This window comes from Oncorhynchus tshawytscha, linkage group LG02 (assembly GCF_018296145.1).
Source record: "Oncorhynchus tshawytscha isolate Ot180627B linkage group LG02, Otsh_v2.0, whole genome shotgun sequence".
NCBI lineage: Eukaryota > Metazoa > Chordata > Actinopteri > Salmoniformes > Salmonidae > Oncorhynchus > Oncorhynchus tshawytscha.
The window spans coordinates 48,854,644-48,867,424 of NC_056430.1; the positions used below are offsets into that span (position 1 = coordinate 48,854,644).

General features: G+C 44.0%; 1 protein-coding gene across 2 annotated transcripts in view; it reads right to left on the reverse strand.

Moving 5' to 3' along the window:
- The window catches only part of chchd6b (coiled-coil-helix-coiled-coil-helix domain containing 6b), a 63,956-nt gene that overhangs the window by 47,775 nt on the left and 3,400 nt on the right, over nt 1–12,781 (reverse strand). The window lies entirely within an intron of this gene.

Here is a 12,781-nt window from a genome sequence, read left to right on the forward strand (position 1 = left end):
GAGAGAGAGATGTCTACAGATACAGAGAGAGAGAGAGATGTATACAGATACAGAGAGGAGACATATACAGATAGAGAGAGCGATGAGACATACAGATACAGAGAGAGGAGACATATACAGATACAGAGAGAGAGCGGAGACATATACAGATACAGAGAGAGAGCGGAGACATATACAGATACAGAGAGAGGAGACATATACAGATACAGAGAGAGGAGACATATACAGAGAGAGAGAGGAGATATATACCGATACAGATAGGAGACATATACAGATAAAGTGAGAGAGAGAGGAGACATACAGTGGGGCAAAAAAAGTATTTAGTCAGCCACCAATTGTGCAAGTTCTCCCACTTAAAAAGATGAGGCCTGTAATTTTCATCATGGGTACACTTCAACTATGACAGACAACACGAGAAGGAAAAAAATCCAGAAAATCACATTGTAGGATTTTTAATGTATTTATTTGCAAATTATGGTGGAAAAATAAGTATTTGGTCACCTACAAACAAGCAAGATTTCTGGCTCTCACAGACCTGTAACAACTTCTTTAAGAGGCTCCTCTGTCCTCCACTCGTTACCTGTATTAAATGGCACCTGTTTGAACTTGTTATCAGTATAAAAGACACCTGTCCACAACCACAAACAGTCACACTCCAAACTCCACTATGGCCAAGACCAAAGAGCTGTCAAAGGACACCAGAAACAAAATTGTAGACCTGCACCAAGCTGGGAAGACTGAATCTGCAATAGGTAAGCAGCTCGGTTTGAAGAAATCAACTGTGGGAGCAATTATTAGGAAATGGAAGACATACAAGACCACTGATAATCTCCCTCGATCTGGGGCTCCATGCAAGATCTCACCCCGTGGGATCAAAATGTTACTTTGTTACTTTGGTCCCAGCTCTCTGCAGGTCATTCACTAGGTCCCCCCGTGTTGTTCTGGGATTTTTGCTCACCGTTCTTGTGATCATTTTGACCCCACGGGGTGAGATATTTTTTCTTCTCATTTTGTCTGTCAAAGTTGAAGTGTACCTATGATGAAAATTACAGGCCTCGCTCATCTTTTTTAAGTGGGAGAACTTGCACAATTGGTGGCTGACTAAATACTTTTTTGCCCCACTGTATATACAGATAGAGGGAGAAAGTGACAGTGGTAGAGATAAAAGGAGGAAAGAGAGCAAGGGGAAGGAAAGAGATACAATACAATCCCAGTCATACCAGGTAAACTGGTTGTGCCAGTTAGTGTGCATGTTTTGCCCTGTTATTTCCAGCAGTTACAGTGCCTTGCGAAAGTATTCGGCCCCCCTTGAACTTTGCGACCTTTTGCCACATTTCAGGCTTCAAACATAAAGATATAAACACTGTATTTTTTTGTGAAGAATCAACAACAAGTGGGACACAATCATGAAGTGGAACGACATTTATTGGATATTTCAAACTTTTTTAACAAATCAAAAACTGAAAAATTGGGCATGCAAAATTATTCAGCCCCCTTAAGTTAAAACTTTGTAGCGTCACCTTTTGCTGCGATTACAGCTGTAAGTCGCTTGGGGTATGTCTCTATCAGTAATGCACATCGAGAGACTGAAATGTTTTCCCATTCCTCCTTGCAAAACAGCTCGAGCTCAGTGAGGTTGGATGGAGAGCATTTGTGAACAGCAGTTTTCAGTTCTTTCCACAGATTCTCGATTGGATTCAGGTCTGGACTTTGACTTGGCCATTCTAACACCTGGATATGTTTATTTTTGAACCATTCCATTGTAGATTTTGCTTTATGTTTTGGATCATTGTCTTGTTGGAAGACAAATCTCCGTCCCAGTCTCAGGTCTTTTGCAGACTCCATCAGATTTTCTTCCAGAATGGTCCTGTATTTGGCTCCATCCATCTTCCCATCAATTTTAACCATCTTCCCTGTCCCTGCTGAAGAAAAGCAGGCCCAAACCATGATGCTGCCACCACCATGTTTGATAGTGGGGATGGTGTGTTCAGGGTGATGAGCTGTGTTGCTTTTACGCCAAACATTGCATTGTTGCCAAAAAGTTCAATTTTGGTTTCATCTGACCAGAGCACCTTCTTCCACATGTTTGGTGTGTCTCCCAGGTGGCTTGTGGCAAACTTTAAACGACACTTTTTATGGATATCTTTAAGAAATGGCTTTCTTCTTGCCACTCTTCCATAAAGGCCAGATTTGTGCAATATACGACTGTTGTCCTATGGACAGAGTCTCCCACCTCAGCTGTAGATCTCTGCAGTTCATCCAGAGTGATCATGGGCCTCTTGGCTGCATCTCTGATCAGTCTTCTCCTTGTATGAGCTGAAAGTTTAGAGGGACGGCCAGGTCTTGGTAGATTTGCAGTGGTCTGATACTCCTTCCATTTCAATATTAGCGCTTGCACAGTGCTCCTTGGGATGTTTAAAGCTTGGAAAATATCCAAATCCTGCTTTAAACTTCTTCACAACAGTATCTCGTACCTGCCTGCTGTGTTCCTTGTTTTTCATGATGCTCTCTGCGCTTTTAACGGACCTCTAAGACTATCACAGTGCAGGTGCATTTATACGGAGACTTGATTACACACAGGTGGATTGTATTTATCATCATTAGTCATTTAGGTCAACATTGGATCAATCAGAGAACCTCACTGAACTTCTGGAGAGAGTTTGCTGCACTGAAAGTAAAGGGGCTGAATAATTTTGCACGCCCAATTTTTCAGTTTTTGATTTGTTAAAAAAGTTTGAAATATCCAATAAATGTCGTTCCACTTCATGATTGTCCCACTTGTTGTTGATTCTTCACAAAAAAAATAGAGTTTTAAATCTTTATGTTTGAAGCCTGAAATGTGGCAAAAGGTCGCAAAGTTCAAGGGGGCCGAATACTTTCGCAAGGCACTGTAATAGAATGTAAAGGCTGAAGAATGGGTTAAATTCAGGTTATGGGAATGTCTAAGGGCTGAAAGTAAAGCGTGTATAAAAGTGGTTTCTGGGTTTAAATAGTTTCCGAGTGGTTACCCCCCCATCTGAAAATAACAGGTACGAGCTCCAGGTACACACGGGTACAGGAAGCCAAAAATAAATCTTACTCACAGAAACACATGCACTAAACCCTTCTCTCAGTCTTCTCCTTTTCAGTCTCAAATACACTCCTCATACACCTTCTCTGAATGGACCAGGCACGGTCCTGATTTGTGCTTCCATGCACACACAGGCGTAAATTAGTTAGTCTATCTGTATGCTCATTAAATGTGTGTACTCTTCACATAGCTCAGGGATGCTAAATGAATTAGCACTTTATCAGCCTGCTTATTCTAAGTACAGACTGGTTGGAATAATATGGAGAACGAGGGAGGGAGGGAGGGAGACAGGTGAAAAACACCAGCACACCGCCATGCAATCTCCATAGACAAACATTGGCAGTAGAATGACCTTACTGAAGAGCTCAGTGACTTACAACGTGGAACCGTCATAGGATGCCACCTTTCCAACAAGTCAGTTCATCAAATTTCTGCCCTGCTAGAGTTGCCCCGGTCAACTGTAAGTGCTGTTATTGTGAAGTGGAAATGTCTAGGAGCAACAACGGCTCAGCCATGAAGTGGTAGCCCACACAAGCTCATAAAACGGGACCGCCGAGTGCTGAAGCCCGTGGCACGTAAAAATCTACTGTCCTCGGTGGCAACCTCACTACAGAGTTCCAAACTGCCCCTGGAAACAACATCAGCACGATAACTGTTCGTCTGGAGCTTCATGAAATGGGTTTCCATGGCCGAGCAGCCGCACACAAGCCTAAGATCACCATGTGCAATGCCAATCGTCAGCTGGGGTGGTGTAAAGCTCGCCGCCATTGGACTCTGGAGCAGTGGAAATTCTTTCTCTGGAATGATGAATCACGCTTCACCATCTGGCACAAATCTGGGTTTGGCTGATGCCAGGAGAACGCTACGTGCCCGAATGCATGTTGCCAACTGTAAAGTTTGATGGAAGAGGAATAATGGTCTGGGGCTGTTTTTCATGGATCGGGCTCAGCCCCTTAGTTCCAGTGAAGGGAGATCTTAACACTACAGCATACAATGACATTTGACGATTCTGTGCTTCCAACTTTGTGGCAAAAGTTTGGGAAAGGCCCTTTCCTGTTTCAGCATGACAATGCCCCTGTGCACAAAGCGAGGTCCATACAGAAATGGTTTGTTGAGATCGGTGTGGAAGAACTTGACTGGCCTGCACAGAGCCCTGACCTCAACCTCAAACACCTTTGGGATTAGAGCGCAGACTGCAAGCCAGACATAATCGCCCAACATCGGTGTCCGACCTCACTAATGCTCATGGCTGAATGGAAGCAAATCCCCGCAGCAATGTTGCAACATCTAGTGGAAAGCCTTCTCAGAAGAGTGGAGGCTGTTATAGCAGCAGAGGGGGGGGCCCAACTCCATATTAATACCCATGATTTTTGAATGAGTCGAGCAGGTGTCCACATACTTTTGCTTATGTTGTGTATATTAGAATCCAGTTATGACCCAATTGGGACCTAATACTGCTGTATTAAGGGTTGGCCAACCCTTCTCCTGGTGTGCATTTTGCTCCATTCCTGCTCAGAATCAGAAATCAAGTTCCTGATGAGTAGAATCAAGTCATGAACAGGAGCAAATACACCGAACCCCATTTTGATTTTGACAATTCAAAAACCTTGTCGTCGTCACACTCTCTCTCTGTCCCCATTTGAACACTATGACCATTATCTCAGAACCTAAATCCACTGGAACACACAGTGGTTGACAATCAAATGAGAACATTTAAAAACGCTCCTCTTCCCACTGCCTCATTACATCTGGCAATCATTTTGATCTGAGCTCACATTATTCCGATCCACACCGACTCACTTGCCCTTTGCGCCGCCAGGGTTACAGCCAGACGTCCCTCTTGCGAGCCACAGCGGGGATAAAAATCTCCTCAGCCCGTGTGGTCGACTCATTGGCAATTGCCAGAGGCTGGCATTGGTAAGGGAGGTGGGGGGGAGTAGGGGGAGAGCTGAGAGAATGGAGCTTAACGGCTTTAACATGCACAAAAGATGTCAAGTCTGGTGATTACATAGACTGATAAGGGCCGGGTGGATCTGGAGCCTAACGTTGCTTATCTTTCCTCTTCTCCTCGCAGCGTAGGTTCCCCTTGGAGAGGAGAGCTTACAGGGGGGGGTTGACTGTGTGTGTGTGTGTGGGGTCAGGAACTCAAATCATGGGACTGCACCCAATAGGTTAATCAACCAATTCCAAATCAAACCCTAACCCCAGACCTGTGAAGGATTTCACAGGTAATAGGTCAACACAACCGAGCTCTCCCTCCTCCCCTCTCTCGTCTCTCCCATTCCCACTGACGAGCTGCCTTTCTATCCCGCTCAAGCATGGAGCCGTTGCTTGCTAGTGGTAGTCCAAAGACACAGCTAACAGCCGACGAACATAGCCGCGGGAAGCAGGGGTGCTGCAGTACCCCCTGAATTAAAAAAAAAGACATTTTCAAAATACATATACAGCACCAGTCAAAAGTTTGGACACGCCTACTTTTTATTTTACTAAACTCAACACAAAAAAAGAAACATCCTCTCACTGTCAGCTGCGTTTATTTTCGGCAAACTTAACATGTGTAAATATTTGTATGAACATAAGATTCAACAACTGAGACAAACTGAACAAGTTCCACAGACATGTGACTAACAGAAATGGAATAGTGTCCCTGAACAAAGGGGGGGGTTCAAAATCAAAAGTAACAGTCAGTATCTGGTGTGGCCACCAGCTGCATTAAGTACTGCAGTGCATCTCCTCCTCATGGACTGCACCAGATTTGCTGTGAGATGTTACCCCACTATTCCACCAAGGCACCTGCAAGTTCCCGGACATTTCTGGGGGGAAGAGCCCTAGCCCTCACCCTCCGATCCAACAGGTCCCAGATGTGCTCAATGGGATTGAGATCCGGGCTCTTCGCTGGCCATGGCAGAACACTGACATTCCTGTCTTGCAGGAAATCACGCAAAGAACGAGCAGTATGGCTGGTGGCATTGTCATGCTGGAGGGTCATGTCAGGATGAGCCTGCAGGAAGGGTACCACATGAGGAAGGAGGATGTCTTCCCTGTAACGCACAGCGTTGAGATGTCATTGCAGGCAAACAAGCTCAGTCCGATGATGCTGTGAAACACCGCCCCATACCATGACGGACCCTCCACCTCCAAATTGATCCCGCTCCAGAGTACAGGCCTCGGTGTAACGCTCATTCCTTCGACAATAAATGCGAACCCAACCCCTGGTGAGAAAAACCGTAACTCGTCAGTGAAGAGCACTTTTTGCCAGTCCTGTCTGGTCCAGCGACGGTGGGTTTGTGCCCATAGGTGACGTTGTTACCGGTTATGTCTGTTGAGGACCTGCCTTACAACAGGCCTACAAGTCCTCAGTCCAGCCTCTCTCAGCCTATTGCGTACAGTCAGAGCACTGATGGAGGGATTGTGCATTCATGGTGTAACTCGGGCAGTTGTTGCCATCCTGTACCTGGCTCGCAGGTATGATGTTCAGATGTACCGATCCTGTGCAGGTGTTGTTACATGTGGTCTGCCAGTGCGAGGACGATCAGCTGTCCATCGTGTCTCCCTGTATCGCTGTCTTAGGCGTCTCACTGTTTGGACATTGCAATTTATTGCCCTGGCCAAATCTGCAGTCCTCATGCCTCCTTGCAGCATGCCCAAGGCACGGTCACACAGATGAGCAAGGTGTTTTTCACAGTCAGTAGAAAGGCCTCTTTAGTGTCCTAAGTTTTCATAACTGTGACCTTAATTGCCTACCCTCTGTAAGCTGTTCCACAGGTGCATGTTCATTAATTGTTTATGGTTCATTGAACAAGCTTGGGAACCTGTGTTTAAACCCTTTACAAGGAAGATCTGTGAAATTTGGATTTTTATGAATTATTTTTTAAAGACCGGGTCCATATGTTTATTTTCTACATTGTTGAATAATAGTGAAGACATCAAAACTATGAAATAACACATATGGAATCATGTAGTTAAAAAAAGTTTCACAAATGAAATTCTTCAAAGTAGCTACCCTATGCCTTGATGACAGCTTTGCACACTCTTGGCATTCTCTCAACCAGCTTCATGAGGTAGTCACCTGGAATGCATTTCAATTAACAGGTGTGCCTTGTCAAAAGTTAATTTGTGGAATTTCTTTCCTTCCTAATGTGTGTGAGCCAATCAGTTGTGTTGTGACAAGAAACGACAGTCCACTATTACTTTAGAACAAGGTCAGTCAATCCGGAAAAAGTCAAGAACTTTGAAAACGCAGTTGCAAAAACCATAAAGCGCTATGATGAAACTGGCTCTCATGAGGACCTCCACAGGAAAGGAAGACCCATAATTACCTCTGCTGCAGAGGATAAGTTCATTTGAGTTACCAGCCTCAGAAATCGCTGCCCATTAAATGCCTCAGAGTTCATATAACAGACATCTCTACATCAACTGTTTAGAGGAGACTGCGTGAATCAGGCCTTCATGGTCGAATTGCTGCACTACTACTGAAGGACACTACTAAAGGACACTAGGAATAAGAAGATATTTGCTTGGGCCAAGAAACACAAGGAATGGACATTAGCCAGGTGGAAATCTGGTCTGATCAGGCCAAATTTGCGATTTTTGGTTTCAACCACCGTGTGGGAACTCCTTCAAGACAGTTGGAAAAGCATTCCAGGTGAAGCTGGTTGAGAGAATGCCAAGAGTGTACAAAGCTGTCATCAAGGCAAAATGTGCCTATACTAAAGAATCTCAAATATAAAATATATTTTGATTTGTTTAACACTTTTTTGGTTATTACATGATTCCATACGTGTTATTTCATAGTTGTTATGTTTCACTATTATTGTACAATGTAGAAAATAGTGGCTGTAACGGGGATGGGAAGGTGTAGACTGGAGTGAGGACGTAGTCATAAGCGGTCCGTTCCCCAGCCTGCAGCAGCAGGGTGTCTGTGTTAACATGCAGAGCGTGAGCTGCTGATAGATGCCAGCTAGGGTGTGTGTCCGTGTGTGTTTTTCCCAGCCTTGACTTTAATGAATGTTGGGCCTTTCATCATCGTTCTTTTGGACAGTGTCGGAAGCACTGCAGAGTCTCATCTTTCCCAGTCATTTTCACGCACACACACACGAGAGGTGGGGGGGTGAATAAAATATTACGTCTGGATCGCATACAGCATGGATCAATTCTGGTTCGTATCCTAGATATGGGTAATAAGCTCTACTACTGCCATCTAGTGGTGAAGATGGGAACATTTCTGCTTTTTATGAGTCTAAACATAGGAAGACTGCAAAGACTGCAAAGGTAGACGTGCAATGAGCAGCACCACAGATATTGAGATCAGCGAGATGCAAGACCTCGCTCTCACACAGATACTGGACTTCTAGGCCTAGTTGCAAAGAAAAAGCCATCTCTCTGTCCAGTGTCTAATGTTCTTTAGACCATTTTAATCTTTTATTTTTAATTGGCCAGTCTGAGAAATGGCTTTTTCATTGCAACTCTGCCTAGAAGACCAGCATCCTGGAGTCGCCTCTTCACTGTTGACGTTGAGACTGGTATTTTGCCGGTACTATTTAATGAAGCTGCCAGTTGAGGACTTGTGAGGAGTCTTTCTCAAATTAGGCACGCAAATGTACTTTTCCTCTTGTTCAGTTGTGCACCGGGGCCTCCCACTCTTTCTATTCTGGTTAGAGACAGTTTGCGCTGTTCAGTGAAGGGAGTAGTACACAGCGTTGTACGAGATCTTCAGTTTCTAGGCAATTTCTCGCATGGAATAGCCTTCGTTTCTCAGAACAAGAATAGGCTGACGAGTTTCAGAAGAAAGTTATTTGCTTCGAGCCATGTTGAGCCTGCAATCGAACCCACAAATGCTGATGCTCCAGATACTCAGCTAGTATAAAGGCCAGTTTTATTGCTTCTTTAATCAGAACAGTAGTTTTCAGCTGTGCTAACATAATTGCAAAAGGGTTTTCTAATGATCAATTAGCCTATTACAATGATCCACTTGAATTAGCTAACACAACGTGCCATTGGAACACAGGCATGACGGTTGCTGACAATGGGCCTCTGTACACCTATGTAAATATTCCATTAAAAAAAAAAGAAATCTGCCTTTTCCAGCTAGAATAGTCATTTACAACATTAAATGTCTACACTGTATTTCTGATCAATCTTATGTTATTTTAAAATGGGCAATTAAAGTTGCTTTTCTTTCAAAAACAAGGACATTTCTAAGTGACCCCAAAACTTTTGAACGGTAGTGAATACTTTCATATGGATTCTGGATGGTTGTGTACAGGAATGGTGTGACTTGCACCTCCAAACACACACACACACACACACACACACACACACACACACACAGAGAGAGAGAGAGAGAAAAACATACAGACACCTATAACACAGTTCTAGGAAACCTGTCAGCACCAGCTAGCTTTTCAAACACTTCTTGATTCCAAATTCAATCAACATGTCTTTGGTGCAGATGGATATTCCTGTATGTGAGAGCTCGGAATGTATTCCCCCATTCTGGGATGTGTGTGTGTGTGGTGTCTGCAAAAGAAGAAGAGTGTATTTGCAGAGAGGGGTGATAGGAACGAAAGCAGGTGCTAATGAAAGAAAAGAGCGGTGGAGGAAACAAATCTTATGCTAATGTGCTTTGTCGTCTATTCTGAAAGTGCACTCCTGAGGTTAGTATAGTTCAAATGAGAGGAGACCCTGCTAGGCCTCCTCTTCCCCTCAGTCTCTTCCTTTCTCACCCTCTACGAAGTGCACTCCTGAGGTTAGTATAGTTACAATGAGAGGAGACCTGCATTTGAATATAGGAGGATGCTGCTAGTGTAGAATCACACACTAAGGCAATCAGATGAGACTGAAACTTTGAGATACAAAACACGATATACAACTTTATTGTCCATATGTTATAGCGAACAGCGGAAATATGTATTCTGCTCTGTTCTCAACCTCCCCGCAGAAAGCACACATCCCACATACAGGGTCAAGCTGCGCCCCTGGATGTAGAGCAACGTGCGGCAAGAGAGCAATGCGCAGAGGCATATAGTAAAAACAGATATGGAATATAGATCTCTTTCTCACAAACCCGCCCTCACACACACACACTCCCTCTCACCCACACACACACTCCAACTTCACACACAATTCAAACCAACAAGTCGTTAACACAGTGCAGTTGCGATAGGTGAGGAAAAGGTCAGAAGGATCGGACGTAAACACTGATCAGAAATACTCCACGGAGCAAGAGGCACGCTGTCAAAAATCACTCCCCATTTAGTCCTGTGTGTGTGTGTGTGTGTGTGTGTGTGTGTGTTGGGTCTGTATCTGAGAGGAAGCAGGCATGTGCGAATACAGAGACAACGAGAGAAGAGAGAAAGAGAGGGACAGCTAAACAGGAGGAGGAATAGCAGTTATGTCAACACTACTATCTCCAGGGCATGATCTCTCTCACTACTGATCAAACTCTGAACACAGCCGTGGCTAAAACAACACCTGGTGTGTCAAACTAGGCGTGTACAGATAGACTCACACACACACCGAAATATTGCAGTTGTGATCGGTCTGACAGCGGGTTCACACCTGTCAAAAAGCCCCATGGTCAAAAGAAACTAGAAGTGATTTTCTATTCTATCACGTCTGTGGTTGAAAAACAATGCAAAGGTTGGTGTTTATCCTCTCCAAACGCACACGGACCAACGCTACCAATTTGTCACTAAAACAAACAAAAAAAATAACAAAAAACAAAGGCAATCACGGAGACTCAGGTGACTCATTCCAATAGAACATCATGGTGGTGGCCAAGCTTTTTTAAAAAAATTTTTTTAAATTTTACCTTTATTTAACCAGGCAAGTCAGTTAAGAACACATTCTTATTTTCAATGACGGCCTGGGAACAGTGGGTTAACTGCCTGTTCACGGGCAGAACGACAGATTTGTACCTTGTCAGCTCAGGGGTTTGAACTCACAACCTTCCGGTTACTAGTCCAACGCTCTAACCACTAGGCTACCCTGCCGCTTGGTTGCCAAAGCAATGAAAACCCAACCAGATAAATACATTTCAATATTCATTAAAGCCAACTCCGTAAAAAAATTTTTTTAAAAAAGCAAGGAAACAAATCAACTGGGAGAGTGGGGAGTACAAACAGACGACCAGAGTGAGTCGGTGCATTCGAGAACTGTAGTGTACGCTGCATTTAGCTGCTTCTTAAGACTTGACTGAGCAATCAAACCCACATGCGTTTGTGCACGTGCTTGTACGCAGGCACGCACAAATATCAATTTCCTTCACCTTCAATACAATACAGTGTTTTATCAGAAATATGCTTAGTTGGGGTGGGAAATTAATGTCAACTAAGTAGGACTAGTTTACCAGACGAGCTAAATGACTTCAACGCTCACTTTGAGGCAAGCAACACTTAACCATGCATGAGAGCAGCTGTTCCGGACAACTGTGGGATCACGCTCTCCATAGCCGATGTGAGTAAGACCTTTAAACAGGTTAGCATTCACAAGGCCGCAGGGCCAGACGGACCAGCTGGCAAGTGTCTTTTCAACCTTTCCCTGAACCAGTCTGTAATACCTACTATGTTCAAGTTCCTCGGGTTCCACATCACTAACAATCTATGATGGTCCACACACAACAACACAGTCCTGAAGAGGGCATGACAATGCCCCTTTTCCCTTAGGAGGCTGAAAGGATTTGGCACGGGCCATCAGATCCTCAAAAAGTTATACAGTTGCACCATCGAGAGCATCTTGACTGGCTGTATCACCGCTTGGTATGGCAACTGCTTGGTATGGCAACTGCTTGGCATCCGACCACAAGACACTACAGAGGTTAGTGCGTATGGGCCGGTACATCACTAGGGCTGAGCTCCCTGCTATACAAGACCAGAGGAAGGCCCTAAAAATTGTCAAGACTCCAGCCACCTGCCATAGACTGTTCTTTCTGCTACCACCGGAAAATGGTAACGAAGTCTAGAAACAACAGGACAGCTTCTACCCCCAAACCAATAAGACTTCTAAAGAGTTAGTTAACAAAATAGCTACCCAGACTTCTTGCACAAACTTTTTTGCTATTGTTTATTATCTATCCTGTTGCACATCGACTCGGTATTGGAACTCTGTGTATATAGCAAAGTTATCGTTACTCCTTGTGTATTTATTATTACGTGTAATTCATTTTCTTTTTTCTCAATTTTCTTTCTCTACATTGTTGGGAAGGGCCGTAAGTAAGCACTTCACTGTAAGTCTAGACCTGTTGTTTACAAAGCATTTGACAAATAACATTTAATTGGAGTCTATTGTGGTCAAGGTACAGTAGTTCACATAGGCCACGCCGTTTCATTTTCTAACCAGCAGAGGGCACTGTACACTAACAGAAAATTCTTATATCAGAGGGCTAATTGCTCATCAAATACCAGCCTAATATTGGCTCTTTCGACCTCGCTGTGCTAATACTCAATACTCATGATGTATTTGTGCAATTTCCCTTGACATGAAAGGTGACATACTCAGGTATTAGACACCATTATAGCATTTCTAGTACAGCAAAGGGCACTAACTCCGATATTACTATGGTACTCACACATATTATTAGGACATACTGATGTCATTCATTTCTATGATAACTGAGTGCTAACTATGTGGAACTGAGTTAGGGAAGAGCTTTCAATACCAAATAGGCCCCCGTCCTACACCAGGGGTGTCAAACTCATTTCATGGAATTTT